The 21,015-nt window shown below is 37.3% G+C and overlaps 1 non-coding gene across 1 annotated transcript; it reads left to right on the forward strand.

Moving 5' to 3' along the window:
* Nucleotides 1-16,051: 16,051 nt before the first annotated feature.
* On the forward strand, nt 16,052-16,155 carry LOC123951265. Its single transcript, XR_006820410.1, has one exon. It is a non-coding gene; the product is annotated as a U6 spliceosomal RNA (small nuclear RNA).
* Nucleotides 16,156-21,015: the final 4,860 nt, after the last annotated feature.

Consider the following 21,015-nt stretch of genomic DNA (forward strand, 5'->3'; position numbering starts at 1 on the left):
ACATATAATAGTGTTTAGAATTTGACAAAATGACATATTTCATTGATTTTGAGATGCACCTTTTTTCACATTTTTATACTTCTGAAATTGGAAACATCTTGATATCAATTAGGTGCCATACTGTTTTTATTTCTTAATGGAACATGAAATAATGGTGCTTCCTTCAGTCAAATGCATCTTAGATTCAATAAAATATGGTAATTTGCTGCTCAACCTACACATGCAGATTGGCTACTTCCTTACACTTAATCTGAGGCAAGAGCCAAAAGACATACCAGAAATATTTTATACTGTATTTTTATAGTTATACCAAAATCTGTTTGTAGTTTTGTAAAGATCTTTGAAGATTATAGAGCAATGGTAATTTTAAAAAAGAATCTCAGGTTATTATTGATAATAAGTTTAAATAAATAAACCGGATGTTTTCCCTTTATAAATACAAGATATAATGGCTGCTGCAAAAATATGTGTGAGTAATTTCAGAACAGACTATGATAGAAAGAATAGTCATTTCAAAAAAAGATTAAAAAGTAGGACCCTACTCTGCTTTATTTTGAAAATCCAAGAAAACTTTTTAGCTGCTCTTAAAGTGAATAATATGTATCAAAAAAGGTATATCTAAGTCAGAAACTCAGCATCTTAAAAAAGGTATTATAAATGGTATGCAATTATGAAAACCACTGAATTACTTCCTCATTCTAAGGAGGAATTCTAAAGAATTTCCTAATTCTAAGAATTACTTCACATTCTAAGCTAAACAAAATAATGGATTAAATTCACTGAGCATAAGAGAGTATTGCAGTTTGACATCCCTCCCTTGAAAAATTGAAATCCTTTTTTTGAATCCATAATTTTAGTAAATATAGATGAGAAAATTTCCAATCTCATCTTCCCAGGCAGGACTGACTGAATGAGAATGGAATCTTTGTGAACCAAAGGGCATATTTTGAGAAGAAAGTAAATGCTCTCATTTGAAATAAAAACAACAATAAAAAAAAAAAAACCCTAAGTGAGGAGAGTTGAGTATTAATTACCAACAGGTAGACTTATTCATCCTAAACTCATTTACTGTGCACATAGTTTCATTTTCACGGATTGGAACCAGATTGTGCCCCACAGGTTATCAGGCTCTACCACTCAAGGAATACTTGAATTCCCCCAGAAATGTATCTGGCAGCTGGTTAATCTACACAGTATAAAAGTAGGGGAGGTGTTCTCTTAACTCGTACCTGAGTCCATTGCATTGTTGATTAATCCTCATAATTGAGAAAATCTGATTCCTCACAATTTTCACCTTTTTAGTCTTCAAGTTTTTCACTGGGCCATTTAGAAGAAGTTGAATCTTTCAGGTGATAGCTATCATATACCCTCCTGAGCTCCAGATTTTCTGTTTGGCTGAAATAATCCCAATTTCTCCACTCTGCATTTGATGTCAGAGAGCCAGTTTCAGCAACCAATTGTGGTTTCAATAAGGTGTCTTCTGTAGATTTAGTTCCTTGATTCCTTCATATAAACTCTAAAGAGATTTGTAGCATAGTTCTCTGCCTGCGAAACACTGCTTTTACAGTGCAGCCTTCTCTTGCATTTTCCAGCTGCCATCTCTCAGTTGTCGCTTGTAGTTGAGCCCTAAAAGTGTATTTTTAAAAGCCACAATGTCACATTTTTCTTAAAACCAGGAGATTCTAAAACCTAAGAAATCGTGTTTAATAATCTAGTGCTCCTGTCTTAAATGTTTACTTCTCAAATGCACTTTGGGTATAAGAACGTAGATATTTAGATGCTCGGCATATGTCAGCTACTAAAACTGCCAACATAGAGGGGTTTTTATTAGGTGTGCATTTAAGCAATTCACGTGAATAAACTTCCCTTTGAAATATGTGGTTCAAATATAAATAGTATCTAAAATAACCCCTGATCAAACTTTCTTGTAAATTCATTGTCAGGCCTTTTTGGTAGATTGTAGATGCTGAAAGCAGGTATCAGATTTGCTGTTTGTAGAGTACCATGTCCCAAGCTATGTTCCTTGAAATACTAGTGTCTTGAGAGAAGTCAGTAAGTGTTCTTTAGGGACAAAGTTTTCATGGTCGAAGATATTTAGAAAATGTTTTGTTATTATTGCACAGATTTTTTTGAGCATGAAACTTCCCAGAGCCTTTAATATGCTAATATTTATCATCTCTGCCTCTCTAAAAGAAGACCATAGTTTGCACTGGGAAATGTGTTTTTAGAGGCATACTCCTAACAGGGCACTGATACTACAATGAACCTATTTTAGGAAACATTCTTCTATAGTATATACTACTGTTTTTACTCAGTGGTAGTGGTGTGGTTTTACTTATAAGTTTTTTGTGTGTTTTTTATCCCACTGTAGATAAAAATTAATGCAAAATACTAAGGGAATTATTACTCTAAAATTGTCACATTCTCTGAATGCTATTCTCTTTTAACTGGGACCTATGTGATCTCAAAGAACAGACAGAAAATAGAAATAAGAGATTTTACCACTAGGTGGTGATAAACATTGCCACTTGGAAACTGAAGGGCGGCATTCCGGTGTTATTTAAGGTACTTGAGCATGAAATGACAGGATTTGTATTGTCCAAAGCAGTGCTTCTAAACTTTAGTGTCACAAGAATTACCTCAGTTATTTGTTTAAGATACAGGTACACCGAGTCTGCACATCTGGAACTGAGTTTCTCTGTAAGCTCCCTAAGCAATTTTGATAATTGACTTTGTAGTATACTGGCCTTAAGAGATTCTGTATGTTGGACCTTAAATTGGACTATTGTAAAAATAAGACTCTGAGAACTTCCTAAGTCTTTTTACTTTAAGCATTTTTTAGAATTTAACATCTGCTTTAATATCAGTAAGTAATGAGTTACAATAACAAATTAAAAAACACAGGTGGTCTTAGAGATACATAGCAAGATGTCAGGCCAGCTTTTCATGTTAGCAAATATTTTTTGATGTTTTTATAGGATGGTAATTATTTGCTTTTTGCCACTCAAAATTTCTACCTAATTTCATTTCTTATTTACATTTATTTTGAAGTAAATTATTTTAATGAATTATCATCAAAGATTTTTGTCTCTAAGAAGTATATAGATATGTTATCATTCTTTTTAAATGGCAAAGGAGCATGAAGGTGATGTAATTATCATCGGTATTTAAAAAACTGAAATAGAATAATCACAGGAGTACAGAAATACACATATATGTCTCTGAGTATTTTTACAATCTCAAAGTGAATCTTTTTACAAAATGAATGCTTTTTTTGGTGTACCCACAAATCTTTTATTAGGTGCAGTTTAATTTTCAGTAGCTTCTTAATTATTTGCCTAGAAGTCAGTGAGGTCAAGAACAAATGAAATGTATATATGGCCTTTTCATCCAGGGGTATAGCCACCTGCAAATTTTAATTTTTTCCATATGTGGATGGTAAGCTATATTAAAATCATAACAACTATTTTTACACATGACTTCAGTAAAGGGAGAAAACATAAAGGTCATCCTTATTAGATAAGTTTCATTTTAATATCTGAATTCTAATAAATGGATTGCATTATTTCCTTTTCTAGAAACAGTAACTCAAGGACACATGGATCCTGGGAACTGAAGGTATGGTATTACTAGGGGATCAGCTAGAAATATTTAGTTAACATGAAGTTGCAGTTCATTCATTATAAGGACAATGTTTTGACTATATTTAAGGTAGAAAACACTTGTCCTCAGTAGAATATGGAGGTCCCTAATATTATACTTTGAGAAAGTTACCAGGCCCTGTGAAAATCCATTTGAGTGGTTATCTGTCATAGAACAGAGAGTTCTCTGACTGTCTTCGATGAATTGCAGTCAACGTCTTGATGTCAGGATCCATGTGAGCTCACTAACCTGTGAGCTGACTAAGGCCACAACCCCTGCAGTACCCCGGAGACCTCCTTTCTGACAATGCTGCTGCAGAAGTGGTGGAGGGAGGGCACCAGGAAAATCATTTTTGTATTTGAAATACAAAAATCAAGTACTGTGTTCTATAGAAATTGGGAAAATGTTGAGCACAATAGGATAACCAGAGTACTTACTCACAGATACTCCTATGAATCTACACTCTTTTAATTTTCCTGCCTGTACTCCGTTTCTGGTTTTGTAGGTGAATGCTGTTGCTGCTAACTGATTTTCTTGCTCACATATTGTCATCATTTTTCAGCATTAGTAATACACAGGTCACAGAATTCATTAGCACAGAGTTCTCAGAGGGTTTCTGGGCTTGTTTGTTCTGTTTGGTTTGGTTTTTTAATGCTAAAAGGAAAATTAAAGTCATCTACTTTAAAGTCATCTAATTAAAGTCATCCTCATTTACTAGAAGAATTGATATACAGAAATACATTATTTAATTTTTTTCCCTTTCATCCTTGACAAAGTGTGTTATATTGGGTTTTGGCACTAGAAAATAGTGTTTACATTCTTAAATCATTGATCCTTCCTGTTCCACATCAGTACATTAGTAACTTAGGAATGTGACACTTGGGGGACAGTGTACAAGGAGATTGCGATTTATTACTGATAGGACTGACTTTAGGAAGAATCTGCAGGGGTTGCTGAAAACTGGAACTTGCTGACTTGCATTGGCAAGGCCAAAATTAACCAAAAATGGCAAAAAACTAAAAAACCATACTTGGAGATTGGGGAAAAAGCACTCATCTTGCTTTTATCATCACAAACTCCCACCAGGGCCCACCTACCATTTAGGTACTCTCTTGGCTTCCACCAGAAACTCCTAGCAGAGCTCATTTCCTTCCACTTTTACCCTGAATCTGGGAATCCTAGGCACTGTCATGTAATCTTGTCTTTCACCCAGTCCAGTCTTATTTCACTGCTATAACTCAAAGAAAGTATGGGGTTGGGGGGAGAATGAAAGTCGGTTTCCTTTACCATCCTGAAAGATTAGCAGTATACTTCTACTTAATAGCTTTCAGTTACTTGTCATATAGGAATATCATGTCTTCTAGATCTTACTGATATTATTAACTTTCAGATCCCCCAGGAGCGAGTTTCATATGTGATACCAACATTGCCTTTTTGGACCTGTTTTCTCATCTAGAAAATAAGAGATAATAAAGGCAGTATAAATACAAACACCTGCAACACTCCTATGCCAGTTTTCTGCAAAAATACCCATGAAACATTCAAATAAAAAACATTATTCATAGACCTTTAGGTAGGAATAGTGGAAATTAGAAGGAATTTTTGCTAGGTAAAGCCGTAAGGGTAGATTTTTTAAGTGGGTGACTCAAATTCCATGTCAGAATAATTTGTTAGTGAAGCAAGATGACGCCTTAGCCTCCCATCATCTAACATTCCTTATTACTCTTTGTATAAGAAAGCTGCACTAATCATTTGAGACAACTATTGAGAGTCCCATCAGAAGAGGCTTTCTGGGGGTGCCTGGGTTGCTCAGTTGGTTAAGCAACTGCCTTCGGCTCAGGTCATGATCTTGGAGTCCCGGGATCAAGTCCCGCATCGGGCTGCCTGCTTGGCGGGGAGTCTGCTTCTCCTGATGACCTGTTTCCTCTCTTGCTCTCTCTCTCTCGTTCTCTCTCTCTCTCTCCAATAAATAAATAATTTTAAAAAAAGAAGAAGAAGAGGCTTTCTGGATTCCTAACAGGTGGCACTGAAGGTGTACTACCCTGGAGCTTTTCCTTAACCAAGAGAACCACAGCTGGCAATCACTTGGGGTGGGCGAGGGGGGGGATTGGTAGTCATAAAAGGGAAGAGTAACGACAAGAACAGCAAAGTGACCCCAAAAGATCTCTTAGCCTCTACCTGTTAACAGATTTAGAATACTTAGTGCAAGATTCTTTTTAAAAAAGGTGTTCTTTCTAGCTATCTTTCCTAAGAACTTTGGTCTTATTGCAAGGAAATTCATTATCCTCGCCTACGCTAAGCCTACATCTGATGGACTTCCTTGGGTCTCCTGGAGGAATGAAATGGGTTTAACATTTCTGACTACCTGCTGGATTAGCATCAGCACTTGAGTGGACTGAAAAAGAACTGAAAGCAATCCTCAGAGTCTGCCAGTTCTGCAGCTGGCCTAGCTAAACCTCTCCTCACTGAGAAATGAGTAACTAAATGGACAAGAGATTTGAACGAGCATTGCACAAAAAAGGCCACGAAGGGATCACAGTTCCATTTTTTTGTGTATGTTTTTGTTTTTGTTTTGGCAGAGGAAGGGACAATTTAGTAAATTCCTTATCTTTTTTAAGGAAACACTAAAACATTCTCTTTCTTACTTTGACAGGGAATGCAAGTTTAAGAATAATTTTTAAATCTATTAAATGTTCAGCCATATTATTCATCAAGGAGATGCACATTAAAACTCTATTAAGATACCCTTCCACTGTTATAAACAGCAAAAAATTAAAATACTGACAGTACCAAGTGTTGGTGAGAATGTGGAGCCTCAGGAACTCTCCCCTGAGCTGCTGGCAGTAGGGTGAACCGGCCCAAACACTCTGGAAACGTTTGACAAACACCAACTAATGCTGCGTCATACCTCTACCCTCAACTCAGTAATTCCACTTCTAGGCAAGTATCCAACGGAGATAAGAACACACATGTACAAAAAAATACAGAGAAGAATATTCTTAGGATTATTCACAATAACCTCAAAGTTAGTGAAACAATTCCAGTGGCAACAGAGTGCATACAGTGAGATACTACTCTGTAACAAGGACAGGAGCTAACTTACTACATGTACCCATTTGGGTGAATCTTATAAACATGATGATAAAAGAAACAATCCAAGAAAAAATGTGCTGTATGAGTGCCACTATAAAATGGTTCAAAAACAAGCAAAATACATCTTTAGGCAGAATGGAGTGGGGAGAAGTCAGAAATGGTGCTGATGGTGTGCTGGTATTCTTGTCTTTCTTTACTAGTGTAGTGATAACTTACTGAGCTGTATGCTTAACAGCTTATGCAGTTTTTTTTAAATTTGTCTTACATTTCAATTAACGTTTTTGTTTCTTAATGAATTAAGCAAAACAGCATGAGGCTAATGGGACGGACACTACTGCCCTATGAGAGAAGAGCAATATCCTGAGGCTTTTAGAAGGAAGGGCTTTGTTTTTCCAGTGCATGTATAGCAAGAAATATTAGAAAATACCTGCTTCAGCTCCCACCCTGGTGCAACAGAGCCTTTCGATGTTGGGGGCAGAAGAGTAAGAGAGTGGGAAAAGAACGGGACAAGTCAAATTAAAATTTGTGTCAGAAACAATAGTCCTAGTGCTAAAGAAAATCTAACCCCAAATGAAGAAAGGTGAATATCAAACTGGTTTTCAGAACTCTGCTAGGTCTCCTGAGCCAACAAAGGAAAGGTGTTCAACCAGATCAGAGCTGCCTTCCTCAGTGTTCTGTATTCTGCATAATAAGCTTCCCTTTAAGGGAGTCTGCAGCTTAAAGATGTTACAATACACCAAAAGCACCAGAGTAAAAGATAAACTCAAAAAGCACCTTCAGATGAATTTAGTGGGCTGATTACAAAGATTTATCCTTTGAATAATAGGTGTTCCCAAAGAAAACAACAGAACAAATTAAACAATAGCTTTAATAGGAGAATCCTTGATCTAAGAAAAGGCTCAAGTCTAAGTGAAAATCCCTTTTGCACATTAAATGCCAGTGCCTGGGTGGCTCAGTGGGTTAAAGCCTCTGCCTTTAGCTCAGGTCATGATCCCAGGGTCCTGGGATCCAGCCCTGCATCAGGCTCTCTGCTCAGCGGGGATCCTGCTTCCTCCTCTCTCTGCCTACTTGTGATTTCTGTCTGTCAAATAAATAAAATCTTAAATAAATAAACAAATAAATAAATGCCAGCTGGATTGGAGCAGAGTTCTGTAGTTCAGGATTTCTCCAGTTATCCACATGTGACTGTCACTGAAAATCTCTCTGTGGTATGCAACATGCACGACTTATTTGCCCTTTATAGAAAAAAATTACTTGAATATAATCAAATTATCAAAATGAACCAAAATTAAGAAGAAAATAATGAGAAAAGAAAGTTGGTAAGTACTGAAATCAATAAAATTATTAGGATAATTTAAAACATTTATTAAGTGATACATCTCAAAAACAAATGGGGTTTATTAACCCCAGATTAAGTTACTGAAGGCCCAAAGATTCTCAGTTTCTTTTTTAGGGGTGAAATGAGGGATAAAATACTACCTTCTGTTTAAAAAAAAACTCCTTTTTACTTTGAAAATTAAATGTAAATTTAAGAATCTTTTGAGGGGCACCTGGGTGGCTCCGTTGGTTAAGCATCTAACTCAATCTCAATGCAAGTCTTGATCTCAGGGTTGTGAGTTCAAGCCCCGTGTTGGCTCCACACTGGGTGTGGAGCCTACTTTAAAAAAGAAAAAAAAATTGGGGAGCACCTGGGTGGCTCAGTGGGTTAAAGCCTCTGCCTTCAGCTCAGGTCATGATCCCAGAGTCCTGGGATCCAGCTCCACATTGGGCTCTCTGCTCAGCAGGGAGCCTGTTTCCTCCTCTCTCTGCCTGCTTCTCTGCCTACTTGTGATCTCTGTCAAATAAATAAATAAAATCTTTTTTAAATAAATAAATAAAAATTTGAAATCTGTTAAGGTGGGTAATAATAAAATTAATAACAGAATGTCTCCTGGCCAGATCCTTGAAAAAGACAAAAAGGAATCGCATATTTGACAAAAGTTGAAAGAAATAAGAATAGCACTTAGGATCAAAACTGTTTAAATTGTTTAAATTCTAAAAACAGAATTAAATGATCTGCTTTTTCTGAAGGCTTACTTTTAATCAAATTCTGTCACATACATCTAATACTAAAGTATTTCAGAGCACAATTAGAGAAGGTATAATAAATAGCATATTCACTACTAAAATTACAATTAGTAGGAAAGACAACAAACCTTAGGGTTTATATGCAGAATAATATTAAAATGGAGAAATACAAAAGGCCTTTAAAATAGTATAGAGAGGCACCTGGGTGGCTCAATTGGTTGGGCCTCTGCCTTCAGCCCAGATCATGTTCCCAGGGTCCTGGGATGGAGCCTTGCATCAGGCTCCCTGCTCAGTGGGGAGTCTGCTTCTCTCTCCTCTGCCCCTCCCCTCATTCGTGCTCTCTGTCTCAAATAAATAAGATCTTTTAAAATAAATCAATGAAATAGTGTGGAGATTATGGTGGAGACCTTAACACGTGTTCTGGGAACTATCAACACAAACCAAGAAGGGAGGTAAAAATGAAAATTACTAAGTATAAAAAATACAATTTTTTCTCGAATAGTTTACAAATCGATCAGCTAGTAATATTGAATGACAGGCAGCATAGGGGACCCAGAAACATCTCTTAATTCTTGCACATTAGCTGCTTTAGAATATTTACAGCAAGATCCAGAACAAAACAAACCCTCGAACTTGTTCTAAACTTTGGCCTCTTTGTCCTAAAGACACATTGCAAGGAAATCACTTCTATTCCAAACCTGGACCCTCTGGGCCTCAGCTTTCCTGAAGGAATGAAATGGTTCAGCATTTGGTGCTCACCTGCCGGATGTTCCATCAGCATCTGAGCAGACTGCCAAATTGCTGAAAGCAATTCTTGCAGCCTGATAATTCCCCTGCAGGGCATTTTATAGGGCAGAAATTGTACAGGCTGTGTTCTTTGATCACAAGATAATAAAACCAGAAAATAAAAGCACAGTCACCTGGAAGATAATTTTAAAGCCCTCTTCTAAATAGCTATTTTGTCAAAAAATGCAATAAGATAGATTGAAAAAATGGCAAAAGTAGAGGATGATGTTTAAAGCTAAGCTAAAGGGCAAATTGATACCCTTTATTGCATAGAGAGGGGAAATGGATGAATTAAACGTAACACTGGGAAAAAAGTAACAATAAAGGCTAATTAGAAATAAATTAGAAAAAAGTAAAAAGGCAACCTAGCAAATGCATTTTTTAAAATTCAAAATCAGGGCACCTGGGTCGCTCAGTGGGTTAAGCCACTGCCTTCGGCTCAGGTCATGATCTCAGGGTCCTGGGATCAAGTCCCGCATTGGGCTCTCTGCTTGGCAGGGAGCCTGCTTCCTCCTCTCTCTCTGCCTGCCTCTCTGCCTACTTGTGATCTCTCTATGTCAAATAAATAAATAAAATCTTTTTTAAAAAATTCAAAATCAGAAATAACAATGGTATGAAAAAACAGAGGAAACTTAAGTCCCAGCCTCAATTATATATTTTAATTAAAGCGTTTGTTATAAAATGTTAAATATACCAGTTTAGAATATCCAATCAACAAGAATTAGAAATCCTGAGCAGGTCAGTAACCAAAGAAGAAATTCAGGCAGTTATCAATGAATTATAGATCCTTAAATAAGACCTGATAACTTCATCCATTCTTCCAGACTTGAGAAGCATATCATTCCTCTGGTTTTTAAGTTTTTCCATGCAGCCTGGAAAAAGGTGAGTACACACCTTCATTTTGCATAAGTAACATTACCCTGATACCAACGCTTAAAATTTGACAGTTAAAATCAAAGCTATATATTTTAGTTTACCCATGGATACGGATGTAAACAAATCTAAATAAGATACTAGAAAGTGCAAATAATATCTTCAAAAAACAGTTCACCATGCCTAGTGGGGTTTAATCCTTTGATGAAAGAGCAGTTCACATGAAGAAAAATTACTGTAATATTTATCTTCATAGGACCATAATGAGATCCGCAAATTGATTATCCATTCTTGTGATTGTGCAAATGCCGTGGACAGTTAGATTAGATTTGGGTTACTTGAAACAGTGGCTAGCTGGAAAAATGGGATTAGCCTGACATATTTAGTAAGTGAAGCAGTGTCTAAACCTCCCCTCTAACTACAAGAGTGCTATAGAATGGAGAAAGAAAGTATGAATGCGTATCAGTGAGAGAACCAAAATGTCTAAAACTGCTTCTTAAAAAAAATAAATCAACTTACTGAGCCGTTACTATTTGCCAGGCGTTAGGCTAATTGCTTTACATACATCTCAAAAATCTAGGAAGTATTTTTCTCGATTTATCAAAAGGCTCTAAGGTGCTCTGAGGGATGAACCAATTTGCCCAGGATCACACAGCCAGCAAAGGGGGAAGCTGCGCTTTGTCTTCACTGAAACCTGTATTCTTAACCGGTATGCTAAATATCAACAGCTGTAACAAATAATTCAGAAACTGCCATACACAGCAATTGAATATTACACAACAACTCCTTCCAGAACTATGGGATAGCATGAGAATGATGCTTACTATTTAGCGAAGGCAAGTAATATACAAAATTGCATATAGTGTGGTTTATAAATTTTTTAAAGCAGTTTTTTTAAAAGATCTTATTTATTTATTTGGCAGAGAGAGATCACGAGTAGGCAGAGAGGCAGGCAGAGAGAGAGAGGAGGAAGCAGGCTCCCTGCCGAGCAGAGAGCCTGATGTGGGACTCGATCCCAGGACCCGGAGATCATGACCTGAGCTGAAGGCACAGGCTTAACACACTGAGCCACCCAGGCGCCCTGGTTTATAAATTTTTAAACTGGAGTGAGTTTGAAAAGAAGCCAATGTGCGTGTGTTTGCTTTTCACTATTTCCCATTTTTCCTTGGTGAACATGTATGAGTTTTTTAAAATCTAAAAATATACTGTATCCCCTACAAAATTGAAAACGTTCTGTGAGCAAAACCTGTTTGTTTTTGTAATATCCAACCCAGCTATGCACTTTACACATAGTGGGCACAAAATACTTATTTGAGTTACAACATAAAGGGTCCTATATATGTCCCTCACTACAGAGATGCTGTAAACAAATCGACATTTTTTATAAATATCCTAGTAATTGTTCAGATGCGTTCTTTTCTGATTGAGACCTATTTACTAGGCTCATTTTTAGTGATTCTAATTTTAATTTCAATTTTATGCTTCTGGTGTTTTTTAAATGGATTAATGGCTAAATCAGTCAGTCCACACACAAATCTTGGTGATATTTTGAAATGATAGGTAGCATTTATTGAACTCTTGCTAAGTCAGTACTGTCCTAGGCGCTTTAAGACATTTTTCCCGTTTAGCAGTCCCAACAGTTCCATGGAATTAAAACTATGAGCCACAGAGAAGTTGAATGACTTCTACCAGGACACACACCAAGTAAATAATGGAGCTGATATTCACAGTCAGGAAGTAGGACTCCATGACTTCACTTAAGTTCACACACTAGTTCCAATGCTGTTCTTTAAGAATAAAGTATAAAATCTTTCTTTGTAAAAAAATAGAGCATGTAATGGAGAGATAATTTTATTCCCTTGTGTGGCCCCTTGAGAGGGTGGGGTGAGAGAAAAGTGTAAGTGAGATGAGAGGAAGTGAAGAAAGCAAAGGAGAGAAGGAATACAGATGGCAGGAAAAGGAATGGTGACTCAGTGGCCTTGGGGTGAAAGCATCGGTTCCTTTTGTACTTTGATTGCTGCACAAGCTTAACAACTATGATGTTGAGCACCTATGTACTGAGTGCCCAGGGATGCACTGGTGAGAAGAAGAGAGGGAAAAAAAAAGCCTCCTTGCCCTTCTGTAGATTAGTCTAATTCTTCTTTAGTTTGAAGAGATAGTGTACTATAGGGTCAGCTGCCACTTGAGCAGAGCAGACGGGCTCCTTCCAAACCTCTTTCAAAAGATTCACCAAAACAAAAGAATTCCTCTTTTACTGTCCCCCTTAATTGGCGCACACCTCATTTTTTGTTTGTTTTACAGGTCTTTGTTCTGTTTTATTTTTTGAGGTAAAAATTACTGTGCAGTGTGCAGATAAGATTCAGTAAATTTTGACAAATGCATACACTCTTCTAACGACTGGAGAGCGTTTCCATATGTCTCGCAAGCAGAGGCACACCGTCTCTTTTCAGGAATGCTTTTAGAGTGAACAGTCTTGGAAGGTAATGTCCCCTCTGGAGCAAACAGCAAGTTTGTTTACTGTCCAGTGTAATAAAGATAATGTCTTCTTTCAGAGCAAAGGGCAGGTACACTTACTACCCTTTATAAAAGACTGCGGATCTTCAGTTCTGACACCAGCTTACTGCATACTCAGCACCAATCTGGGCCCCTCTTTATTACCTGTTTAAGGCTTAGAGGACAAGAGGAACCAATGCAAACCTGATGCTCAAACTGCTTACTGTGTTGTGGATACTGAAGTTCTTTGTCTCTGACCCAGGGGTTTTGTGTCTGTTGCCAGCATCCACAAGATGGGCAAGCTAACTTGCTATCTTGCAACTAGGGTGAAATCTCAGACCCTTCACAGTTCTTGACAGCCACCCTCTTCACGGTACAGACCTATCCACTGAAGCAGCAGGTTCCCTCATACCCATCTCCCCTGAGTCTCACAAGAGATGATCCTATTTCTGGTTGTTTTCACAATAGATAGTTTTGCCTTTTCTAGAACATCACATACAGGGAATCATACAACAAATACTCTTGTGTTTCCATGTCTCAGTCAGCAGGTCTCTAAGATACATCCACGCTGTTGTATATATCAGTGGTTCACTCCTTTTTGTGTCTCTGTAGTATTCCATTGTTAGAATAGTCCTCCATTTAACCATTTCCCTGTTGATGGACATTTGGGTGGTTTTCAGCTTGCAGAACAAAGCTGCTATAAACATCCACATGTTTAAATAATGTTTTACTGTATACAGGAACTTGGGAACAAATCATTGTAGAGATTCCAGATTTTATTATTTGCTTTTGGAGAATGCTCATTTTTGTCTTAGAAGGGACTTAATCTATCTGGACCCAAATTTCCAGCTCTATCTCTTTTGCAAAGGGCCGCAGCTGAAATTTCTGTTGCAGTTTTCTGCCTTCCACCCGCCCCCTTGGAGTCTGTCCTGCATAAGTACAGTCAAAGGAGTCAGCTAAAAATTAGGGTGAGCTTCAATAGATTTGGGACTCTCTCTGTTGTGACTCTCCTTTTTTGATTATCCTCCCTAACTTCAAAGTTGTTTGGGCATCTCTAAACTCAGCCAAATGACTCCTCAAAGCAGTAAGATTGCACTTGTCTGTTTGAGTTCTTGTTTGTTGGTTTATTTATTTGGCAGACAGAGATCACAAGTAGGCAGAGAGGCAGGCAGAGAGAGAGGGGGAAGCAGACTCCCTGCTGAGCAGAGAGCCTGATGTGGGGCTCTATCCCAGGACCCTGAGATCAAGACCTGAGCCGAAGGCAGAGACTTAAACCCCTGAGCCACCCAGGCACCCCTCTTTTTTTTTTTTTTTAAGATTTTATTTACTTATTTGACAGAGATCACAAGTAGGCAGAGAGGCAGGCAGAGAGAAAGTGGGAAGCAGACTCCCTGCTGAGCAGAGAGCCCAATGTGGGGCTCGATCCTAGGACCCTGAGATCATGACCTGAGCCGAAGGCAGAAGCTTAAACCACTGAGCCACCCAAGTACCCTGTCTGTCTGAGTTATAGCATCTCTGCACCCAAGAGGAATGAGAGTACCCTCAGGTAAAAAGTTCTATAAACAAATCTCACCCAGTGCGATTCCCAAAATGTTTATTCTTCTTAGTTTCTACCTGCTTTTGGTCATTCTCCAGTGCCTTCAGATAGCTGTTTTTTAATATGTTGCCCAGAATTTATAATTGTTACAGAAGTCTTAGTCAGAGAAAAGCTGCTCTACCATTTCTAGAAGCAGAATTCTGCCTAGTAATATATTGTTATCCCTTTATGCCTTCTTTCTCATTTTACTCTGGATGTATCTCTTATAAACAGCATGTAGCTGGTTTTATATTGTTATGAAATCTGGTTCTGTTTACTATTCAGTATGTTTAATCTTAATTTACATTTATGTGATTAATGAAATCTGGATTTATTTTTTTACCATTTTATATGTTCTGAATACCATTATTTACGTATGCTTTAGTTCTGGTTTTTCACTAGATTGAAAAGACTTTCTATATTTTCTCCTCGTCCTTTATATTTTTTCTCATTTGGAAGCTATAAATTATATTTCTCTTCCTAAGTGACCACCCTTATATTCTACATACATATCTATAAAATTTTTGCCGAAGTCTAAAGTTACTCAATATTCTCTCTTCTTTCCAAACAGGAAAAGAAGATTACTTCATTTTATTTACCTGTTACCAAATTCCTATCTTTTATTGTTGTCTAAAAACTTAACATCAACTTTTTTTTTTTGGTGCAATTGTAAATGGGTTGTCTTAATTTCTCTTAGTATCTTCAGTTACTTCATTATTGTATAGAAATGCAATACATTTCTACATATTAATTTTGTATCTGGTGACTTACTGAATTCATTTATCAGTTCTAGTAGTTTTTTGGTGGAGTCTTGGGGTTTTCTGTATATAGTATCAGGTCATCTGCAAATAGTGAAAGTTTTACTTCTTCCTTATCACTTTGGATGTCTTTTATTTTTTCTCATCTGATTGCTGTGGTTAGGACTTCCAGCACTATGTTGAATAAGAGGGGTGATAGTGGACATCCTGTCTTGTTGCTGATCTTGAAGGAAAAGCTCTCAGTTTTTCACCGTTGAGTATGATGTTGGCTGTGGGTTTTGCATATATGACCTTATTGTGTTGAGATATGTTCCCTCTAACCCTACTTTGTTGACAGTTTTTGTCATAAATGAACTTTATACTTTGTCAAATGATATTTCTGCCTTTATTGAGATGATCATGTGGTTTTTATTCTTTCTCTTGTTAATGTAATATATCATATTAATTGATATGTTAATATTAAACCATGCTTACATCCCTGGAGTAACTCATATTTAATTGTGATGAATGATTTCTTTTTAATGTATTTTTGGATTCAGTTTGCTATTATTTTGTTGGGGATTTTGCATCTATGTTCATAAGAGATATTGGCCTATTGGGTTTGTTTTGTTTTGTTTTGCTTTGTAGTGTCTTTATCTGGTTTTACTATCAGGATAATGCAGGCCTCATAGAATTAATTTGGAAATATTCCTTCCTCTTTTATTTTTTTTTTTGGAATAGTTTGAGAAGAATAAGTATTAACTCTTCTTTAAATGTTTGATCGGTGCTCACTTCGGCAGCACATACACTAAAATTGGAATGACACGAAGATTAACATGGCCCCTGTGCGAAGGATGATTAGGTAAATGTTTGGTAGAATTTACTTATGAAGCCATCTGGTCCTGAACTATTTTTTGTTGGAAGTTTTTTGATTACTGATTCCATTTTATTGCTAGCAATCAGTCTGTTCAAAACTTTTTTTCTTCCTGATTCAGTTTTGAAAGCTTCCATGTTTCTAGGAATTTATCCATTTCTTGTAGGTTGTTCAGTTTGTTGGTATATAATTTTTCATAATATTCTCTTACAATCCTTTGTATTTCTGTGATGTCAATTGTTATTTCTCCTCCTTCATTTCTGATTTTATTTACCTGAGTCCACTCTTTTTTTCTTCTTGAGTCTGGGTAAAGGTGTATCAATTGTGTTTATCTTTTCAGAGGACCAGATCCTGGTTTCATTGATCTGTTCTATCATTTCTTTTTAGTCTCTATTTCATTTATTTCTGCTTTAATCTTTATTATTTCCTTCCTTCTACTGGTTTTGGGCATTGTTTTTTTAGCTCCATTGGGTGTAAGGTTAGATTAGCATCAATTTTTTTATCATAATTTTTAAAAAAATCAATATTCAAATATACCAACATATTTTATGCTCACTCTTATTTCTTTTTGTTAAAATAACAATGTAGTGATATATAATTTATATACCATAAAGGGCACCATGGTTTTTGCATCCAACTTCTTCCTCTTGGATTCACTTTTCTTCTTGCAACCATTAGTGGTTATTCCACCGAGATGTGTTTTCCCACAGATAAACAGATTCACCCTTATTCTAACACCCCTAACACCATCATCTAATCAGGGCATCATGATCAATATCCAGTAATTTATGATATACATCAAACTTAAATGTGGTTCCCATTGATCTGGAAACCTGTGAACTAAGATGTGTGTGAGGTGCGGAGGGGATGTAATCTTCCCCCACCATTATACCACATGGAATGATAGAACCTAGGATAGGATACTACCATTAACTCCTAGTCAAAAGGGAGAGATTTAAAGGCATTATTAACATTCACTTGTTCTAAAATACTAAAGGAAAGATGTTACCAGGAACCCCCATTATGAGAAGAAATAATTTTCCTTGATTAGACCCTAATTCTGCTCCCTAACAGAGTGTCTTCTATCTGTTGTTCTCTACTACTCTTGGTTTTGCCTCCCAGAAGGTGAATTCTTCAGATTTCTATCATCCCCCTTAGTCACTTCTGAAATTGGAGGATATGCCCCTTCTGGTGCTACATAACTTTCTCAGCTACTTCCTGCCTATAAAAAGTTTTTGGCCCAGTGGTCTCTATACCTCAGTCTCATTCCCTTTTAGTCTTAGCTGGTGGTTTATCAGTACAGTTCTCTCAAAAACATAGATTTTCTCTGTGTTTTCTGTGAGTTCTGTTTGACAGAATCATCTATGATTCTTTGTGGTATATGCCTCTCATTCTAGACCTCATTATGAGGAGATTCCACCCATTAGGCTTCTGAGAGACCCTGCCCTTAAGCTTTCTAGAAACCTATTTGTCCAACAGAGAGGTTCTACCAGGCATTGCCTTAATTCTTTTTTTTTTTTTTTAAGATTTTATTTATTAGAGAGAGAGCGTGTGCGCAAGTAGGCAGAGCAGCAGGCAGAGGGAGAGGAAGAAGCAGGCTCTCCATTGAGCAGGGAGCCTGATGCGGGGCTCAACCATAGGACCCTCGGATCATGACCTAAGCTGAAGGCAGCCGCTTAACCGACTGAGCCACCCAGGTGCCCCAGGCATCACCTTAAGTCTTTCAGATGTCTTAATACAGGAAGTTACAGCAATACCCTTAGTTTAACATCGACCCCCCAACCAAACCTGAATCTGAGACTCCCTTACTGGCTGGAGATGAAGAGGTTTATTTGCAAAATAAACAAGTTCTGGACTCTAAATTCCTCTAAGTTCTTGCAAGTTGGCAGGAGTTTTTCTCCCCCAAATGTATCTTTTTCTTATAGCACCTTATAAACTAAAACTAAAACTAACTGATTCATACTTTGAACATATGCCTAGAAATCATCCTGCAATCCTTCATGTTACCACAGGTAACAGTTTTACTAAACACATGTCATTTTTCAACTTCCGTAATAGTTTGCATACCATCCATCACCTGTCCTCTAAGATAATACCTTATGTTTTCGGTTTTTGTTACATAGCATCCCTGTATTAGGTTTTCTGTATCAGTTAGCTACTGCTGCATAACCAACAACCACAAAATCTTAGTGACACATAACAATAAGCTTCTAATTCTCTCATGGATCTGCAGGTCAGATACAGCAGCTTAGGTGGCAACGGTGAAAACAACTCCACTTCACATTGCGGGGCTGTGGGCAGGTAGGGCAGTCCTGCTTTGCAGATAGTCATGTTGGGGCCCGGGTTGAAGAGTGGCAGCTACTCTGGGGCAAAACTCCTTTCAGTGAGGTGACAGAGGTCCAAGAACATAAGCCCCATCAGATGAGCACATTTCAAGCCCCCACCAGCCAAAACACGTTCTATGGCTGAGCCCAGAATCAAAAGGTGGAAAAGTTCTTTTGTGGAAAGAACTTCAAACTTAGAATGGCAAGGACATGGGTACAGAGAGGGGAGAAGAATTTGGGTCAGTAATTGATCTCATCCTCCATGGTGATATGAGAGATATTGGTTGCCAGCCTGCACTTCTGTTCTGCCTCCAGAAGCCTACAGCTTCCCAGAAAGCTATAAGGCCAAGAAGTACGCAACAGTAGCTTTTTAAAGTTTCCTTGTAAGGGAGTGAATGTAAGCAAGGATTCCCCCCCCGCCCCGGGCCAGCACCTTGTTTTAGGCAGCAAATCTGTCCCTGATCTCCATCTCATCTAGGGCAATTTTATTCTCCCCCAAAGAGAATGTAGACTCGCAGTTGCTTCCGCCTACTTCATGACCCACTCCAACAGGCCCATGGCTCCAGCCCGCATTCCTTCATTGCATTTCTTTTCTGTTCCTACCTCAAAAAAAAGACAAAGTTGTGTCTTTTTTTTAAAGCTGCATATTTTTTTTCTTTCATATATATCACACCCATGGGCTTGGAGCAGAGGGAACTTTGAACCTTGAACTTTTAACAGCATTGCCACCCAAAGTGGTAGAGTACTATATGAAGGTTCTCTTATTTCTGTGATTGTTTTTTTTTTAATATTTTATTTATTTATTTGACAGACAGAGATCACAAGTAGGCAGAGAGGCAGGCAGAGAGAGAGAGAGGAGGAAGCAGGCTCCCTGCTGAGCAGAGAGCCTGATGTGGGGCTCGATCCCAGGACTCTGGGATCATGACCTGAGCCGAAGGCAGAGGCTTAACCCACTGAGCCACCCAGGGGCCCCTCTGTGATGGTTTTTAAACATAAAATCTGTTTTAATGTTTCTTGGTACTGAAGTATGCCTAAATTTAGTACCTTACAAAAAATAACCAGTTTCTTAAAGGAGAGACATATTCAAATTCAGTACATTTGGAAAAATGATCAGGCTAATCATATGAAAGGAAAATAGGAAATAGTCCTTATTCTTCCCAGTAAATCCAATCATTAAGATAGACTACTTTTAAATGTGTATATTAAATATTAATATATTTTATCACAGCCTGGTTATCCCATTCTCTTTGCCTTATACAAGGTTTTATCCTTTTTTGTTTTTTGACCTTTTTACTATACATAATTTATTGCAAAAAAATTCAAATATATAATATACACAGAACAGTTTGATGACCTCTATGTACCCATGACAGAGCTTCATAACTATTAATCATGATAAGTCTTATTTCATTTATACCAGGGTTTGAGAGACTATGACCTACAGGTCAAATCCAGCCTACGCCTGTTTCTGTAAATAAAGTTTATTGGGACACAGCCATGCTCTTTGTCTACATGTTGCCTCTGCCTACTTTTGTGCTACAGTAGTAGAGTTTAGTAGTTGAAACTGAAATTGTGTGGCCTGCAAAGTCTAAAACATTTATTATCTAGGATTTACAAAAAAAAGTTTGCTGACCCTGAAGTATACTCTGACCCACTCTCCTCAGCAAAAATCTCTTTCCTACTTCATTTTAAAATATTTCAGTATGTATTTTAAAAGATGAGGACTCCAAAATACAATACCATTCTTATACTAAAAAATTAACAGTGATTCATAGTTTTGTTTCTTCTACAAGTCTCCCACTGAAGAACAAGGGAGAATTCTTTAACATTTCTCTTTCCTTGTGACACATTATTCAGGTCCACCGTAGGCCACCCATAGTCTAACAAACCATTTTCTTACCTTTGAAAACCTGCAGCCTTTTTGTTTTCAATAGTAGTCCATTCTCAGTAATTTTAACAGCTTAACAGTTTATCTGTGGAGGACCTCAAAGGAGAAGATAGTCTGAAATTAACAAAGCATGTGAGAAAGTTAGTAAGCACTAATAGCATAATCATCAGAGGTTTCAGCAGAATTGCCATTAGTGATATATTAAAGGCCTTATGAAAAAATGGGGCATATAAAGGCAATCTCACATTTTAAAAAGTCTAATGGTATTAGAGATGTGGGGCACACTGGTTTTTCTTTTCTTGAGAAAACCAAGGAGTTCACATTCAGAGATTTTAACAGTGAAGTGATTGTTAGCATTTCTAAATAAAACTTTATATTGAAATAACTTTTTTTTCAGTTTACATGGCGCTTTTTCAGGAGCTATCTCATTTAATGTTTATAGCAACTTAGTGAGGAAGAGCTTATTTTCACTTTGGATGATCCCACTGAGACGCAAACCCATGTCATCTGCTTAAAGTCCACCAAACACACCACTGAACCCCTGGTCACAGATCTTTCCAGAGAATAGTTCTAAACAGGATTTATCACCCTTTACGGGCCTTGGTTATATAAATGTTCTATATTATGCAAGTATGATTAAGTGCGTTACCTCCTAGATATGC

The sequence above is a fragment of the Meles meles genome, chromosome 9, assembly GCF_922984935.1.
Source record: "Meles meles chromosome 9, mMelMel3.1 paternal haplotype, whole genome shotgun sequence".
Classification (NCBI taxonomy): Eukaryota; Metazoa; Chordata; class Mammalia; order Carnivora; family Mustelidae; genus Meles; species Meles meles.